This window comes from Elephas maximus, chromosome 3, assembly GCF_024166365.1.
Source record: "Elephas maximus indicus isolate mEleMax1 chromosome 3, mEleMax1 primary haplotype, whole genome shotgun sequence".
Classification (NCBI taxonomy): domain Eukaryota; kingdom Metazoa; phylum Chordata; class Mammalia; order Proboscidea; family Elephantidae; genus Elephas; species Elephas maximus.
Window position 1 is genome coordinate 49,476,892 of NC_064821.1, and position 17,312 is coordinate 49,494,203.

A 17,312-nucleotide genomic window follows, 5' to 3' on the forward strand; every position below is an offset into this window, starting at 1 on the left:
ACTTAATTGTTTTGATCTCTGTGGAACCAAAAGCCTCAGTAAACATTGTTCTGGCCTTACAGAATGGGTGAGTCCTCCAAAAAAAAAAAAAATCCCTTTCTAGAGGCTCTTTGAGGCTGTTACCTCTCAGGCTTGGCCCAAAGAAGGGGGATCTTCCATTCTGAACCACTTCTCTTTCGTCCAAAATCAGTCTTTCCAGAGTTGTAGAAAAACTAGATCAACTTTCCCAGCAGCAATTGGTCACTCCCACCTCTTAAAAAGGAAGTAGCTAATTGTTGGACAGCTTATTTTAAAAGTTACCTAGAAATTGGGTGTAAATCATTTTTCTGCTGTTCTAAACCCATCTCCCTGAACAGTCAGTAGCCCACAGGACATCAGGATTTACAGCAAAATTGTTTCAGGGATATCGTCTTTAGTTTTATTTCAGCCTGCTGGGACAAACTTTCAAGTAAGCTTAACATTGAACTCTACAGAATGAGTTGTTTCTGTCACTTCTGTCTGATCATAGAATTTCTTACTTATTATCATAAGTTGTTTTTCAGACTTATAATTTGGATATGAAACCACTTTTCTAGTGCACCTCAGATAAGACTGTTCACAAAATGGTTGGAATGGTCCCAGTAGCCTACCTTACAAAATGCTTTAGGTTCAAAAAATTTCCTTTGTAAAAGTAAGTGACGGTTATGTTAATGTGATTATCTTTAGTTTTTAATCTGTGAATATGTGGAAGTGCCTGTGTTTGAGTAAAATCAAACTATTGGTGACGTATAGTTAGGATCAGGGTCAAACAGAACAAAACTGGAAAATATGCTTTCTTCTTTTACTGTTTGAAGAACTTGCTGAGTAAACACTTGCTCACAATGTACTTCCCCTAACTTTGACGATGATAATACAGTGTTCCATTCAGGCCGTTGTGCTGGTTTTAGTGTGTGCAACCTTAGAAACTGTGCAGCAAAGGCCTTACCATACACACATTGCATTTGCCCCTCTTCTTTCTCATTGACTTAATCTGATTCAGTGTTTTTATATTGAAGATGTTCTTATTTTTGGGTTCTTGTTCAGAGTTAATGGATAATGAAAAACATATTCCTAGTGCATAAGTAAGAGAAGTTCATTGGGAGTCCAGTTCTCAAACAAAAATAGCCTTCAGACAGGAGGCAGAGAAAAAACTAGAGAAAAAGGAACGATATGGTAGGTAAATAGTCACAGGAGAGAGCATTGGGGAAAGTAACCCCAGAGCTGCGAGTCATAACTGGGAACTCAGATGCTGCTCAGCAGCTGGAAATGTTGGGGACATGTGAGCTTGGACTTGGGATGGAAGCTCCAGGGGAATGCAGGCTGTTCCAGCTAGGTAAGGGGAATGTTGGGGCAGTTGAGACTTTAGTGTCTAGCAAAAAGTACCATGAACCAAAGGCTGTCTGAACACCTGTCTTTTAAATACCTACCAGTAGATAGCTTGTTCCATTGTAAGTCTTGTGTAATGGGTAGGAGCATGAGAGTCAGGTATCTTAATTAGCTGTGAGATCTCAAGCAGGTTTATCAACCTCTGTAAGCCTCAGCTTCCTGATCTATAAGAATGGGATAATAGTACCTACCTCATTGGGTTGTGATAAAGATTATGTGAGTGCTTAGCACATGGCTTAGCATATAGGAAGAGCTCAGTGAATGTGGCCATTGTTATTATCATCATCATCATTATAGTAAAATGCAAAATTGGATATATATTTACATAGAACAGGCCCATCCAAAGAGATTAGGTGAGTGTGTTGCCATTGAGTGAAGGGCATAGGAGATACAATGTGGATTCTACAAGCAGGAACCCTGAAGCTCCCTACCCCTCAACCATCAATTCCCTACCCCTCAACCATCAATTCCCTACCCCGCTCACACCTTCAGCTCAGTCAGCTACTGATCTGCCTTCTGTCGTTGTAGACTAGATTACTTTTTCTAGAATTTCATATAAATGAAATCATGCAGTATGTACTCTTGTGTCTGGCCTCCTTCACTCAAAGTAGTGTCTGTGAGGTTTATCCACGTTGTTTGTATCAGTAGCTTTCTTTGTATTTTTGAGTATTATTCCATTGTATGATGTATCACAATTTGCTTATTTATTCATCTGTTGATTAACATTTGAGTTGTTGCCAGTTTCTGGCTATTATGTATAAAGCCAAATTGTTAAAAAAAAAAAAAAAATTCTTTTTCTACCATTTTTTTTTAACCTTTCCTCTTAATTTGGAAACCCTGGTGGCATAGTGGTTAAGTGGTACGGCCACTAACCAAGAAGAGGTCAGCAGTTCAAATCCACCAGGCGCTCCTTGGAAACTCCGTGGGGCAGTTCTCCTCTGCCCTGTAGGGTCACTGTGAGTCAGGATCAACTCGACGGCAGTGGGTTTGGTTGGTTTTGGTGGGTCCTCTTAATTTATACCTGAAATCCTTTCTCTGCAGTCTCCTTGGAACTTTCCTCTATCAGTTATTCACTTTCTTATTGCTTTTGTGGCTTCCTAATGGTGCTTTCCCCTCAGTCTACCAACGTTTAAATTCTTTTCTCTTAAAGTAAACCAAATAAATAACCTTCCCTAAACCGTGATAGGAAACCCTGGTGGTATAGTGGTTAAGAGCTGTGGCTGCTAACCAAAAGGTCGGCAGTTCAAATCCACTAGGCACTCCTTGGAAACCATATGGAGCAGTTCTACTCTGTCTTCAGGGTTACCATGAGTTGAAATTGACTCTACGGCAACAGATTTGCCCAATGCAATATGTCGTTTGATTTCTTGACTGGCGCTTCCATGGATGTTGATTGTGGATCCAAGTAAAATGAAATCCTTGATAACTTCAATTTTTCTCATTTATTATGATGTTGCTTATTGGTGCAGTTGTGAGGATTTTGTTTTCTTTATGCTGAGGTGCAATCCATACTGAAGGCTGTAGTCTTTAATCGTCATCATTAAGTGTTTCAAGTCCTTCTCACTTTCAGCAAGCAAGGTTGTGTCATCTGCATATCTAACAGACATCCCAAATTTAACATCTCTATAAGCTGAACTCCTGATCTTCTCTAAAGCTGCTACATGGCTGTCTTTCCTTAATTAAAGGTAGCCCTTCTTTTATTTATTTAGGCCAAAAACTGTGGAGTTAACCATGACTTCCCTTTCTTTCACAACCCATATTCTGTCCATCAGCAAATCACGTAAACTCTACCTTCACAGTATATCCAGAGTCTAATACCTTCTCACCACTTCTGCTGCTGCCACTCTGGCCTAAACTGTCATCAGCTCTCACCTGAATTATTGCAGTGACCTCTTACCCAGTGTCCTTGCTTTCACCCTTGTTTCCCACTGTAGTCAGTTCTCAACTTCAGTGACTAGAGTGATCCTTTTAAAATAGATCATGTCACTCTGCTCAAAACCTTGTAGTGGTTCCCTGTTACCTCTCTGACTCATCTCCCGGTACTCTCTCCATCACTTGCTGTGCTCCAGCCATTCTGGCCTTCCTGCTTCTCCAGGAACATGACAGGCACGCTCCTGCCTCAGGACCTTTGCACTGTTTGCTTAGAAATCTCATTCCTCAGGTATCTGCGTAGCTTACTCTCTTGCCTCTTTCAATTCTTTGCTCAAATGTCACTCACTAAGACTTTTCCTTGACCACCCTATTTTAAAATTCTACCACTCTCTGTCTGGGGTCTTGAACACTAGCAAGTGGGCATCTAAGATACATCAATTGGTCTCAGCCCACCTGGAGCAAAGGAGAATGAAGAATACCAAAGACACAAGGTAATTATGAGCTCAAGAGACAGAAAGGGCCACTTAAACCAGAGACTACATCAGCCTGAGACCAGAACTAGATGGTGCCTGGCTATAACCAGTGACTGCCCTGACAGGGAACCCAACAGAGAACCCCTGAGGGAGCAGGAGAGCAGTTAAAAAACCAGGCTTAATGGTCTGACTGAGACTAGAAGGACCCCGGGGGTCATGGTCCCCAGACCTTCTGTTAGCCCAAGATAGGAACTGTTCCCAAAGCCAACAGGCAGGGATTAGACTGGACTATGGAATAGAAAATGATACTGGTGAAGAGTGAGCTTCTTGGATCAAGTAGACACATGAGACTATGTGGGCAGCTCCTGTCTGGAGGGGAGATGAGAGGGCAGAAGGGGTCAGAAGCTGGCAGAATAGACATGAAAATAGAGAGTGGAGAGAAGGAGTGTGCTGTCTAGGGGGAGAGCAACTAGGGGTATAGCAAGGTGTATATAAGTTTTTGTATGAGAGACTGACTTGATTTGTAAACTTTCACTTAAAGCACAACAAAAGTAAATACAATAAAAAAATTCTACCACTCTCTATCCTTTTTCCCTGCTGTGTTTGTCTCATTAGCACTTATGGTTATTTACTATTTCATATAATATGCTTGGCATCCCTGGGTGGCACAGACAGTTAAGCACTCATCTACTGACCAAAAGGTTGGTGGTTCAAATCTACCCAGAGGCACCTCAGAAGAAGGGCCTGGCAATCTACTGACAGATCACAGCCATTGAAAACGCAGTGGAACACAGTTCTACTCTGACACAGTCAGGTTTGCTTAAGTTGAAATTGACTCAACGGCAACTTTTTTTTAAAATAAGCTTCTTTATTTTTATTGTTGGTTGTCTCTCATCACTAGCTCCCCACAGATAGGGAATTTTGACAGTTTTGTTTACTACTTTATTTCCAGCATCTACAACATAGTAATTGCTGAAGAAATATTTGGTGAACAATGATGAATGAATGAGCAAATATTTCTAAAGTGCACTAGGGACATCATTTCCTGTCAAAGCCCTCCAGTGTCTCCCCTTTCCCTACGAGACAAAATTCAAACTTCCTAATTTGGCATCTGAAGCCCTTCGTGACCAGCTTTGTCACCCAACCCTCTCCCACCCAGGTGCTTCACTCCAATCTTAGGAAAGTAATTGAGAAATCATTTCTTGAAAGCTTTATTGTTGTATTAACTTTTAATAACATAGTGACACATTTGTAAATCTTACTTATAATTCTACCAAACTCAGAAATTTTTATTTCTTTTTCCCTTATCATACATTTTAAGAAAGAAGATAGGCAGTAGATGAAAACAAGAATAAGTTCAGGTTCTCTTCCCTTCAAAGGTCTAGTTTTCTCATATTTAAGGGCAGGCAAATGTTAATTCACAGAAGCCTCACGCCAGGGTTACCAAGAATATTCTTAGAGTTATCGTGACTTTTTTGGCCTTTTGTATTGTGTGCCCAAGCCCCTCCAAGCCCTTTGCCATCAAGTTGATTCCGGCTCATAGTGATACTATATGACAGAGTAGAACTGCCCCATAGGGTTTCTAGGGAGCAGCTGGTGGATTTGAGCTGCTGACCTTTTGGTGAGGAAATAAGGATAACTTATTTTTATTATTATTTAACTCAAAAATTTCCCACTGCAATTTCTTAGAATTGGCTTGTTCAAATCTGAGTTATCACGTTCTTTTGAAACTAAACCTTTGTTCATTACCAAGATTGGTATATTTCCTTCTTGCTGATCTTGGCAGTATTTAATAGGAAATCCTTATGTAGGGTCAATTTGGTTATGATGTCAGTCCTGGCATTTCAGTTGAATTATTTCTTTTTATCCATTGTCAGTGCTAGTTAATACTTAAAGACAGCTTTCTTCCAAATGACTGACTCTGACATGTGTCCTGTTGTAGTGGCTCTAAGGTTCAACCAATCATTTCATCCAGAAGCAGCAGGGTGAGAGATAGTGGTATGCTTGCTGTCAGGTGGCAGTGCTGCTGTGACAGTCACTCAGGGACTTGGCCTACCGAGGATGTGCATCTGCAGCAGGAGACCGGCAGGGCCCAGATGCCAGCTTTAGACCGTGGGCTTAGGATCTGGCCTCGGACAAGCCACACTGGCCAGCCAAGTTTCCTCCCCAGGCCGGAGAAAAGCACTACCAGGTGAAGAAATGGGATCTAATTGAGTGGCATGGAAATGATGTAAGAAGGATAGCTGTTTACATCACATTCTAACCCACCCCTCTTTTTCTTTTCTTTTCTTCCTTCCAGCTTCTTTGGTTTAAAAGGAACCAGGACTTCCCCTTGCAAAACAACAACCTTAGTTGAGTGTTACTTCCCTTGGAGGAACAATAGGTTACTTGGCAAGCTTTTTTGCTCACCTATAGAGATCATTGGGGCAGTTCTACCCTGTCCTATAGGGTCACTATGAGTCAGAATTGACTCCATGGCACTGGGCTGGGTTTATAGAGATCATGCTGCTCACTGACAGCAGCACAGACAAGCAGTAAAGTTCAGGGGTCGTTTTTCCTGTATTTGAGAAGAAAAAAGCTCTATGAGGAATACTTGGTTCTTTAATTGGAACACATATTAAAAATAATTTTGCCCTAAGGATTTAAGTGAGAGCACCAACTTAACAAGAGATGAAAGGTTTGCTGCCTAATGTGCCAAACTCAATCCAGCAGCTCCACTGTTGATTAAAATCTCAACTTTTTTCTTTTTTTTTTAAATTCTAGCAAAGTGGAATTCATCTGAAAAAGAGAAATTCTTTGATTGTGGCATCGTTTTACCTTTCCCCCATGAAATGTTTTCACTGTGACATGTGTCTAATTAGAAATTCCATCTCTACATACCTCTATTTTTTAAAAATAATATGTTATTGTATTTTTGGTAAAAATGTACACAGCATAATAGGTTCTCATTCAGCAATTCCTACCCATATTGTTCAGTGATATTGGTTGTATATATTTTTCTTTTTTTCAGTTCTTGCACAGGGTTTATCTGTTTGTTTTTAGAAAAGTAGAATAACTGTAACAACAATTCTAATCTACCATGGCTGACTTAGTCAGTGCCCTGTCTGTATTTCCTGAGATCTCAGTATCATTTTTTAAAAACTTTTATTTTGCAGTTGTTGAGAATATATACAGCAAAACATATACCAGCTCAGCCGTTTCTGCATGTACAGTGACACTGATTACATTCTTCAGGTTGTGCGACCATCCTCGTCCTCCTTTTCTGAGTTGTTCCTCCCTCGGTAACGTAAACTCACTGCCCCCTAAAGCTCCTCTCTGATCTTTCTAGTTGCTGTTGTCAAGTTGATCCCATATAGAGAGTTCTTAGAAGACCATAATGCTCAAGGCAGACATTTATTTCTAGTTAAGCTAAACTATCGTTTGGTTTTAAGAAGACTTCAGGGGGTATATATATATATATATATATATATATTTTTTTTTAATAATTTTTATTGTGCTTTAAGTGAAAGTTTACAAATCAAGTCAGTCACTCACACAAAAACCCATACGCACCTTGCTACACACTCCCAATTACTCCCCCTAATGAGACAGCCTGCTTTCTCCCTCTACTCTCTCTTTTCGTGTCCTTTTCTCCAGCTTCTAACCCCCTCCACCCTCTCATCTCCCCTCCAGGCAGGAGATGCCAACCTAGTCTCAAGTGTCCACCTGATCTAAGAAGCTCACTCCTCACCAGCGTCCCTCTCCAACCCATTGTCCAGTCCAATCCATGTCTGAAGAGTTGGCTTCAGGAATGGTTCCTGCCCTGGGGCAACAGAAGGTCTGGGGGCCATGACCACCGGGGTCCTTCCAGTCTCAGTCAGACCATTAAGTCTGGTCTTAATGAGAATTTGGGATCTGCATCCCACTGCTCTCCTGCTCCCTCAGGGGTTCTCTGTTGTGTTCCCTGTCAGGGCAGTCATCGGTTGTAGCCAGGCACCATCTAGTACTTCCGGTCTCAGGATGATGTAGTCACTGGTTCATGTGGCCCTTTCTATCTCTTGGGCTCGTAATTGCCTTGTGTCCTAGGTGTTCTTCATTCTCCTTTGATCCAGGTGGGTTGAGACCAACTGATGCATCTTAGATGGCTGCTTGCTAGCGTTTAAGACCACAGGGGATATTTTTTTATTTCAGTTTTTTTTTTTTTTAATAATTTTTATTGTGCTTTAAGTGAAAGTTTACAAATCAAGTCAGTCTGTCACATATAAGCTTATATACACCTTACTCCATATTCCCACTTACTCTCCCCCTAATGAGTCAGCCCGCTCCCTCCTTCCAGTCTCTCCTTTCATGACGATTTTGCCAGTTTCTAACCCTCTCTACCCTCCTATCTCCCCTCCAGACAGGAGATACCAACACAGTCTCAAGTGTCCACCTGATACAAGTAGCTCACTCTTCGTCAGCGTCTCTCTCCAACCCATTCTCCAGTCCGTTCTATGTCTGATGAGTTGTCTTTGGGAATGGCTCCTGTCCTGGACCAACAGAAGGTTTGGGGACCATGACCGCCGGGATTCCTCTAGTCTCAGTCAGACCATTAAGTCTGGTCTTTTTATCAGAATTTGGGGTCTGCATACCATTGTTCTCCTGCTCCCTCAGGGTTCTCTGTTGTGCTCCCTGCCAGGGCAGTCATCGGTTGTGGCCGGGCACCATCTAGTTCTTCTGGTCTCAGGATGATGTAAGTCTCTGGTTCATGTGGCCCTTTCTGTCTCTTGGGCTCATAGTTATCGTGTGACCTTGGTGTTCTTCATTCTCCTTTGATCCAGGTGAGTTGAGACCAACTGATGCATCTTAGATGGCTGCTTGCTAGCGTTTAAGGCCACAGGGGATATTTTTGATTTCAGTTTTAAAGATTATCTCAGAGCAGTAGTTTCAGGGCTTCATTCAGCCCCCATGGCTCCAGAAAGTCTGAAGTCCATGAGAACTGGAGATTCTGTTCTGCATTTCCCCCCTTTTGATCAGGATTCTTCTGTGGAGTCTTTGATCAAAATGTTCAGTAATGGTAGCTGGGCACCATCCATTCTTCTGGTCTCATGGCAAAGGAGACATTTGTTCATGGAGGCAATTAGCCACACATTCCTTATTCTCCTTCTATCCCTGACTTTCCTTCTTCCTTTGTTCCTCCATGTGAATAGAGACTAATTATTGTGCCTTGGATGGCCACTTGCAAGCTTTTAAGACCCCAGACACTACGCAACAAACTAGGAGGTAGAACACAAACATTAAACATGTTATTAGGCTAGTTAACTAAGATGTTCCATGAAACTATGACCCTAAACCTCCAAACCAAGAAACCAAATCCCATGAGGTTTTTGGTTGTACATAAGCGGCCTCAGCAGCTACTCTTTTTTCGGTTGTTGTAAATGTATTTATCACACAGCTTTTGCCAATTCAACTTTTTACAAGTGTACAGCTTATTTACAGCAATTACAGTTATAGGTTGTGTAACCCTACTCTTCATCAGTGCAATTTTTCTTTCACCATTAACCATCCCCTTCCTCCCTTCCTCCCACCCCTGGTAACTACTAATAAACTTTGATCTCTATACATTTGCCTTTTCTTGTTTTTTAAATGAGTAAGATCATACAGGAGCTCTGGTGGCACAGTGGTTAAGAGCTACAGCTGCTAACCAAAAGGTTCGCAGTTGAAATCCACCAGCCACTCGTCGGAAACCCTATGGGGCAGTTCTACTCTGTCCTATAAGGTTGCTGTGAGTCGGAATCAACTCCACAGCAATGGGCTTGTTTTTTTTTAAGATCATACAATATTTGTCTTTTTGTACTTGACTTAGTTCATTCAACATAACGTCTTCAAGCTCGATACATACTGTAGCATGTATCAAGACTTCATTTCTTCTACTAGCTGAGTAGTGTTCCATTACATGTATGTACCACATTTTGTTTATCCATTCATCTGTTGATGGGCATTTAGGCTGTTTCCACCTTTCAGCTATTGTGAATGGTGCTGCAGTGAACATTGGTGCCCAAGTCTCTGTTTGAGTCTCTGCTTTCAAGTCTTTGGAGTATATACCTAGGAATGGAATTACTGGGTCATATGGTAGTTCTGTTTTTAGTTTTTTCGAGGAACCACCGCACTGTTTTCCACAACAGCTGTACCATTTTGCATTCCCACCAGCAATGGATAAGGGTTTCAATATCCCCATGTCCTTGCCAACATTTGTTATTTTCTGTTTTTTATCTTAGCCATCCTAGTGGAAGTGAAATGGTATCTCATTGTGATTTTGATTTGCATTTCTCTGATGGCTAATGACATTGAGCATCTTTTCATGTGTTTGGTGGCCATTTGAATGACCTCTTTGTGAAATGTCTGTTAAAGTCTTTTGCCCATTTTATGATTGGGTTACTTGTCTTTTTATTAAGTTGTTGAAGTTTTATATATATTTTGGTTATTAGTGTCTTATCAGATATATGGTTTCTGAAGATATTCTCCCAGTCGGTAAGCTTATCTTTTCACTTTTTTGGTAGAGTCTTTTGATGAACAAAATTTTTTAATTTTTATGAAGTCCCATTTATTTATTTTGTGTTTTGCTTTTCATGCTTTTGTTATTATATCACAATAATCCATTGTTGAAAGCTAGACCTGACAGCGCCACCCCTGTTTCTTATTCTAGGAATTTTATGGTTTTAGTTTGCACATTTAGATCTTTGATCCATTTTGAATTTTTTTGTGTATGGTGTGAGGCATGGATCCTGTTTCATTTTTCTGCACGTGGAAAACCGGTTTTCCCAACACCATTTATTGCAGAGATTCTTCTTTCGCCATTGAATGAACTTTGCACCCTTGTCAAAAATCAGTTGATCATTGATGTGTGGATTTATTTCTGGACTCTCAGTTCTTTCCCATTGGTGTATGTGTCTACTATTATACCAGTACCAGGCTGTTTTGATTACTGTAGCCGTATAATATGTTTTAAAATCAAGAAGTGTGAGTCCTCCTACTTTGTTCTTCTCTTTCAGTATTGCTTTAGCTATTCAGGACCTCTTGCCCTTCTACATAAAGTTGAGGAATGGTTTTTCCATTTCTTTAAAGAAGGCTGTTGGAATTTTGATTGGGTTTGCATTGAATCTATAGATTGCTTTGGGTAGTACTGATATCTTAACAATATCAAGTCTTTCAACCCAAGAACATGGAACATCTTTCTATTTATTTTTTTTTAATCTCTTTCAGCAGTTTTTTATAATTTTCACTGTATAAGTCCTCCACATCCCTGGTTAGGTTTATTCCAAAGCATTTTGTTCTCTTAGATGCTATTGTAAATGGAATTATTTCCCTAATTTCCCTTTCAGATTTCTCATTGCTAGTATATAGCCCCACTGATTTTTGTTTGTTGACCTCATACCGTGAAACTTTGCTAAATTCCTCTGTTAGCTCTAAAAGTTTCCTTGTGGACTTTTTTGAGATTTTCTGTATATAGGATCATATCATCTGAGAATAGAGATAATTTTACATCTGCTTTTCCATTCTGGGTACCTTTTATTTCTTTTTCTTGTCTTATTGCTCTGGCTAGGACATTTAATACGATATTAAATAGAAATGATGAGAGCAGGTACCCTTGTCTTGTTTCTGATTTCAAGGGGAATGCTCTCAGTCTTTCTCCATTAAGTATAATGTTGGCTGTTGGCTTTTCATATATGCCCTGAATCATATTGAGGAAATTCCCTTCTGTTCCAGTCTTCTTTAGGGTTTACAGCAAGAAAGAGTGTCAGATTTTATCAAATGCTTTTCTGCATCCATAGACATGATCACGTGGTCTTTTCCTTTGTTCTTTTAATGTGATGTATTACAGTGATTGATTTTCTAATCCCTGCATTCCTGGAATAAATCCCATCTGGTCATGATATATGACACTTCTAATATGTTGTTGGATTCTGTTCACTAGTATTTTGTTGAGGATTTTTGCAACTATATTCATAAGCGATATTGGCCTGTAGTTTTCTTTTCTTGTGGTGCCTTTGGTTTTGGTATCAGGGTTATGCTTGCTTCATAGAATGAATTAGGGAGTCTTCCTTCCTTTTCTATCTTTTGGAAGAGTTTAAACAGTACTGGTGTAAATTCTTCTGTAAACATTTTGTAGAATTTCCCAGTGAAACCATCTGGCCCAGGATTTTTTTTGGGTTGGGAGGTTTTTGATCACTGATTCAATCTCTTCTCTTGTCATGGGTCTGTTGAGACTTTCTGTTTGCTCTTGAGTCAGCTTGGGTAAGTTGTGTGCTTCGAAGAAATTAGTCCATTTCAAAGGTTATTGCAGTGCAGTGAATTACTTAATATGGTCCTTGTAGCCATTTTTTATGACTCCCACACAGGGATTGGGTGGGACTATGCAAATAAGGTGCTTCTGGCCCACCAAGGTGATTGGACAGCTTGCTGCTAATTCAAATAAGGTGTATGAAACCTGTGGTGGTTAAGGTTATGTGTCACCTTGGCTGGACAATGATTTTCAGTGGTTTAGAAGTTACGTGATGATATAATTTGGTAGTTATGTTATTACATAGTCATACTTTACTCTGTGGTCTGATGTAATTGTCCTCCGTTTTATAATTTGATGTAATTATCCGCCATTTTGTGATGTGTTGTAAATCCTAGCCTCTATGCCTGTGGTTATGGTCCCATTTGGGAGTGAGTTGTCCATTATATTAATGAGGCAAGATTAGGGTGAGATGTATCTTGAGTCACCACCTTACTGGAGGGTGTGACTCAAGTCACCACTTTACCCCAATCACCACCTTTACTACCCTTATTCAAGTCACACCCTTGTACTGCCTTGCTTAGGTAAGGAGAATATCCTTGAGGGTATGGTCTATCTCCTATATATATATATATGTATATGAATGCTCTGGCAAAGCTCTCTCTCTTGCTCTGGATCCTGTATCTGGCTCGTCATCACCTGACCTCTGGTTCTTGGAACTTAAGCCAGCAGCCTATAGTCTGACCTGATATGCCAGTTTCTACAGCCTTGTGAGCCAGCAGCCTGTCATCTGACCTGCCAGTTTGGGACTGACCAGCCTCCACAACTGTGTGAGCCATTTCCTTGACAGTTTGTGAATTCTGTGAGATGTTGCAGCAAATTATGGGAACCAAAGACTGAAGGGAAGAAGAGGAGGAGTAGTTGATGTTAGAGATGATGGAGTGATACAGCAGTTTGGAAAAGATGGACATTTAGGATATCTTTAACCATTCCCCCATAGGAACCAGCTTTGTGCTGATCTTTCTAAAATAAATTGTTCATTGAGTTATCCAGTTTGTTGCCATATAGCTGTTCAAAATATTGTCATAATTCTCTTTATTTCTATCAGGTCAGTTGTAATGTCCCCTCTCTTGTTTCTTATTTTGGTTATTTGCATCTTTTCTTTGTCAATCTAGCTAAAGATTTGTCAATTTATTGTTCTTCTCAAAGAATCAACTTCTGGTTGTATTGATTCTCTCTATCATTTTTCTTTTTCCAATTTTATTTATTTCTACTCTGATCTTTGTTGTTTCTTTTCTTCTGGTAGGTTTTGGCTTAGTTTGTTCTTCTCATTCTAGTTCCTGGAGTTGTTGAGTTAGGCTGTTGATTTAATATCACTCTTCTTTTTTCATGTAGGAATTTATTGCTGTAAGTTTCCCTCTGAGTACTGCCTTCATTGCATCCCATAAGTTTTGGTATGTTGCACTATCATTTTCATTTGACTCTAGGAAATTTGTGATGTCTTCCTTGACTCATTGGCAGTTTAATAGTGTGTCATTTAATTTCACTATGTTTGTGTCATTGAATTTCCATATGTTTGTGTATTTTCCAGCTGTTATTGATTTCTACCTTCACTCCATTGTGGTCAGAGAAAATACTTTGTATGATTTCAATCTTTTTGTATTTATTAAGACTTGCTTTGTGACCTAACATGTGGTCTATCGTGGAGAATGATCCATATGCATTGGAGTAGGATGTATATCGTGCTGTTGTTGGGTGTAGTCTTCTATATATGTCTGTTAAGCCTAGTTGTTTTATATCTACATGTCTCTATTTTTAAGTAGAAAATATATACAGGCAGTCCCCAAATTATGAACGAATTCCATTCCTAAGTCTGTCTTTAAGTTGAATTTGTACATAAATGGGAGCAGTTAGGTACAGTTTGTATCTAATGTCATTTAGTCAAATATTTGTCTCAGTATATGGTGTACCTTTCTATGCATAAAAAACATTAAACACTTCAGATACACTAAAACATCTTAAACATAATAAGACAGTAATAATAATAATGTTTTGATGCACATTGTAAAATAGTGTCCATTTGTTATTACAAGCCATTATATATGCATTGAATTTTTACTATAATAGGCTTTATGGGGATTGATTCATAACTCCAAGGTGTATGTAAATCAGACATTTGTAACCCATGAACTGCCTGTATTGAAGATCAATGGTATATTGTATATAGCCAAGCTTACGGATGAGATAAACCATTAGAAATTCAATATTAAAAAACATACATAGATGGTTGCACAACTCAAAGAATATAATAAGTGTCACTCAATTGTTCACGTAGAAACTGTTGAATTGATGAATGCTTTGCTTGTGTATATTCTCAACAACAACAACAAAATAAATAAAATTTAAGGAAAAAAAAAAAAGATTGCTGCCTAGGAAACCCTGTAGGGCAGTTCTACTCTGTCATATAGGGTTGCTGTAAGTCAGAATCGACTCAATAGCACACAAGAACAACAGCTAAACAGGATAAAGAGGGATGTAAAATTTTTGTTCAAAATGCCTTTCTTCCCATTCATGCAAAGCAGGGCATTATCTGAGGAAATTAGCAGGAAATATGATTTCCATTTCCTTGTGGCAAGATTTTAAGTGTTGGTTACCTTATAAGGTTAGTTTGATGACCATGGCTTTATAGCTTTAACTTTGTATTAAAGCATAGTATAAATAAAGAAAAAATGTATCTACAAAAACAAAAAACAAAATAACACATACACAGTCTTTTGCCAAAACTGTTAACCCTGTAGTGCAGACTCCTTCACCAAAGGATCCCACACCAAATACTAAAAACATCCTCTTTATTGCCTATGGGACCGGTTCCAGCTGAATAAGCAGCACGGTAAAACCTAAAAGGGTAGGGAAACAGCATCGCTTTACTGGTTGAATCATCTCAGAAATATATTCTTGAGTGCAAACCCAAATATAATTTGTTTCCTGGCTTTCCTAGTATGGAACAAAAATGGTCAAAACCTGGCCAAATTAGGTTTTTCCTTTGACATAGGCTGTGTTCTTATTGGAAACCCTGGTGGCATAGTGGTTAAGTGCAACAGCTGTTAACCAAAAGGTCAACAGTTCAAATCTGCCAGGCGTTCCTTGGAAACAATATGGGGCAATTCACCTTGTCCTATAGGGTCTCTATGAGTTGGAATCAACCTGACAGCAGTGGGTTTGGTGTTCTTATTATTGCCAATGCCAGTGATGGTGACAGTGACTATTTTTTGAATGATTCCTGCATGCCAAGGACTTTTCATACATTACCTCATTTAAGCCTTACAGCAAAACCGTGAAGCAAATATTTTTATCCCCATTTTATAAATGAGGAAAGGGAAATTCAGAGAGGTTAAGGAACGCACCTGAGGTCATAGAGTTGAGGGAGGGAAGATTTGAACTGGCCTTCTTCTGTCTCTAAAGCCAGTGTTCTTCACCATCACACTACGCTGCCTCTTGTTGAGTAGTGATTTAGTGGGAGACTCTTTCTTAGGCCTAGAGCAGTGCCTGACACACTTAATAAATGTTTTTTCATTTTTAAAAATTTAGATTTACTCTTTATTTAAATTACACATCACTCTTATAAGTACACATAAAGGAAAATAAAACCAAAATGCATTAGTTAAGATATTCCTAAAACTCCTGCACATTTCAGAGTCCAACTCTTCCGTATCACTTTTGGACTTAAAGTCATCGGGGTCTCTGCCGTCACCTGCTCAGTTACTATTTATTGAATGAATGAATAAGTTGGCACTTTAACGTTGTAATTGTAAAGACTTTTAAAACACAAAGTATTTGTATTTAATTTGGTTTCATATTCAATAGGATAACTAAAAGAGTTACTAAGGAACTTTTAAAAAATTCCCTTGACCTAAATTTTAAATGTGAATTTTTTCTTAAGAATCCAGCCTGTGAATTCCTGAAGAGCAGAGAGCCCTCTCTTCCCCATCTTTGTTCTAAAAGTGTCTGGGAAATAGGAGACACTTAATAAGCACTTGACAGAGTGACTGCACAACTCACCAATTGTGAAGAAGGTAAAGATGATATTACCAACCAAGTTGGTCAGGAGAGGTTGGCTGCAGTATCAAGAAGATCAGGGCCTAAAAAAATCAATACACTGGTGATAAATTAATTTTATACTTATTACAAGAAATCCATGGTTTAAGCACAACGCCAGGAAGCACTAACCCTTAAATTCTAATCCTAATTCTGGTGGTAGGTGAGTCTTAAAAAAAAAAAAAAAAAGCTCTTCGGCATTGAGTCTATTCTGACTCACAGTAACCCTGTAGGACAGAGTAGAACTGCCCCATAAGGTTTCCAAGGAGCATTGGATGGATGTGCACTGCCGACTCTTTGGTTAGCAGCCAAGCTCTTGACGACCGCACCACCAGGTCCATCTTAGCTCTGGGCAATTCACATCTCTGTAGAACCTTGGTTCCTTTACCAAGGTTGTTGTTGTTGGGTGCCATTGAGTCCATATCAACTCCTAGTGACCCCAAGTGACAGAGTAGAACTGCCATATAGAGTTTTCTAGGCTATAATCTTTACAGGAGCATTATCACTGGGTCTTTCTTCCTCTGAGCCACTGGTTGGGTTCAAATTGTCAGCCTTTCATTTAGCAGCCAAGCATGTAATCATTGCTCCACCGGGGCCCCTCCCTTTACCATGACTGTAAATTAATGCTGTAAAACAGCCTACAGGTAATATTAAGTTATTAATGTATATAATTAGTGAACAAATAATGTTTGCCATTTTTCTAATTCATGTTAATTTGCTATTTTGGTGAAAAAAACATTTTGTGGAAATTCTGGTTTTCTAGAGCAAAGAAATAGCCTTTGCTGCTCACAGACCTGCGGTAGAAGCTGGCAAGTCTGAGTTAGGCTAATTACAATGAGTGTTGCAGCTTCTCCTCCATCCCACCCTCCCCACCACTTACGTGGATTCTAAGATTTTTTAGGATTTCCAGGTTTTTAGAACTGCAGTTTTTTCTTTTGAATGTATCAAACTGCATTGACTTCGTTTGCCCAATGACAAAGTTAGTGACTGACTGACTTTTTCTGGCCCAGGACTAATTTCTAATATAGACTCTGAAATAAAGTCTCAAGGCATAATCCCCTCACTGAGTATGCCTGTAGACATTGGCTAATGCTCAGCTGTTGGGACTGGTCTGTAGGGAATCCATAAATTGAAACATTGGTGCCCTCATTGTTTCCCATTTAATGGCTTCTTATACTAGAAGAAATAAGTGTCAGTTAAAAATTAAACTTAATCTGCCCAAATCCCAG

The 17,312-nt window shown here is 39.4% G+C and overlaps 1 protein-coding gene across 2 annotated transcripts in view; it reads left to right on the plus strand.

Annotated features, from left to right (window-relative positions):
* The window catches only part of NMNAT1 (nicotinamide nucleotide adenylyltransferase 1), a 43,953-nt gene that overhangs the window by 1,259 nt on the left and 25,382 nt on the right, over positions 1-17,312 (plus strand). The window contains exon 1 of one of the 2 annotated variants that reach the window (XM_049877879.1): positions 6,913-7,030. The exons of the other annotated variant lie outside the window; for it this stretch is intronic. The gene's annotated coding sequence lies outside the window, so the exon portion shown is untranslated. Of the gene's footprint in view, positions 1-6,912; positions 7,031-17,312 lie in introns of those variants that run through there. 2 annotated transcript variants of the gene reach the window in all.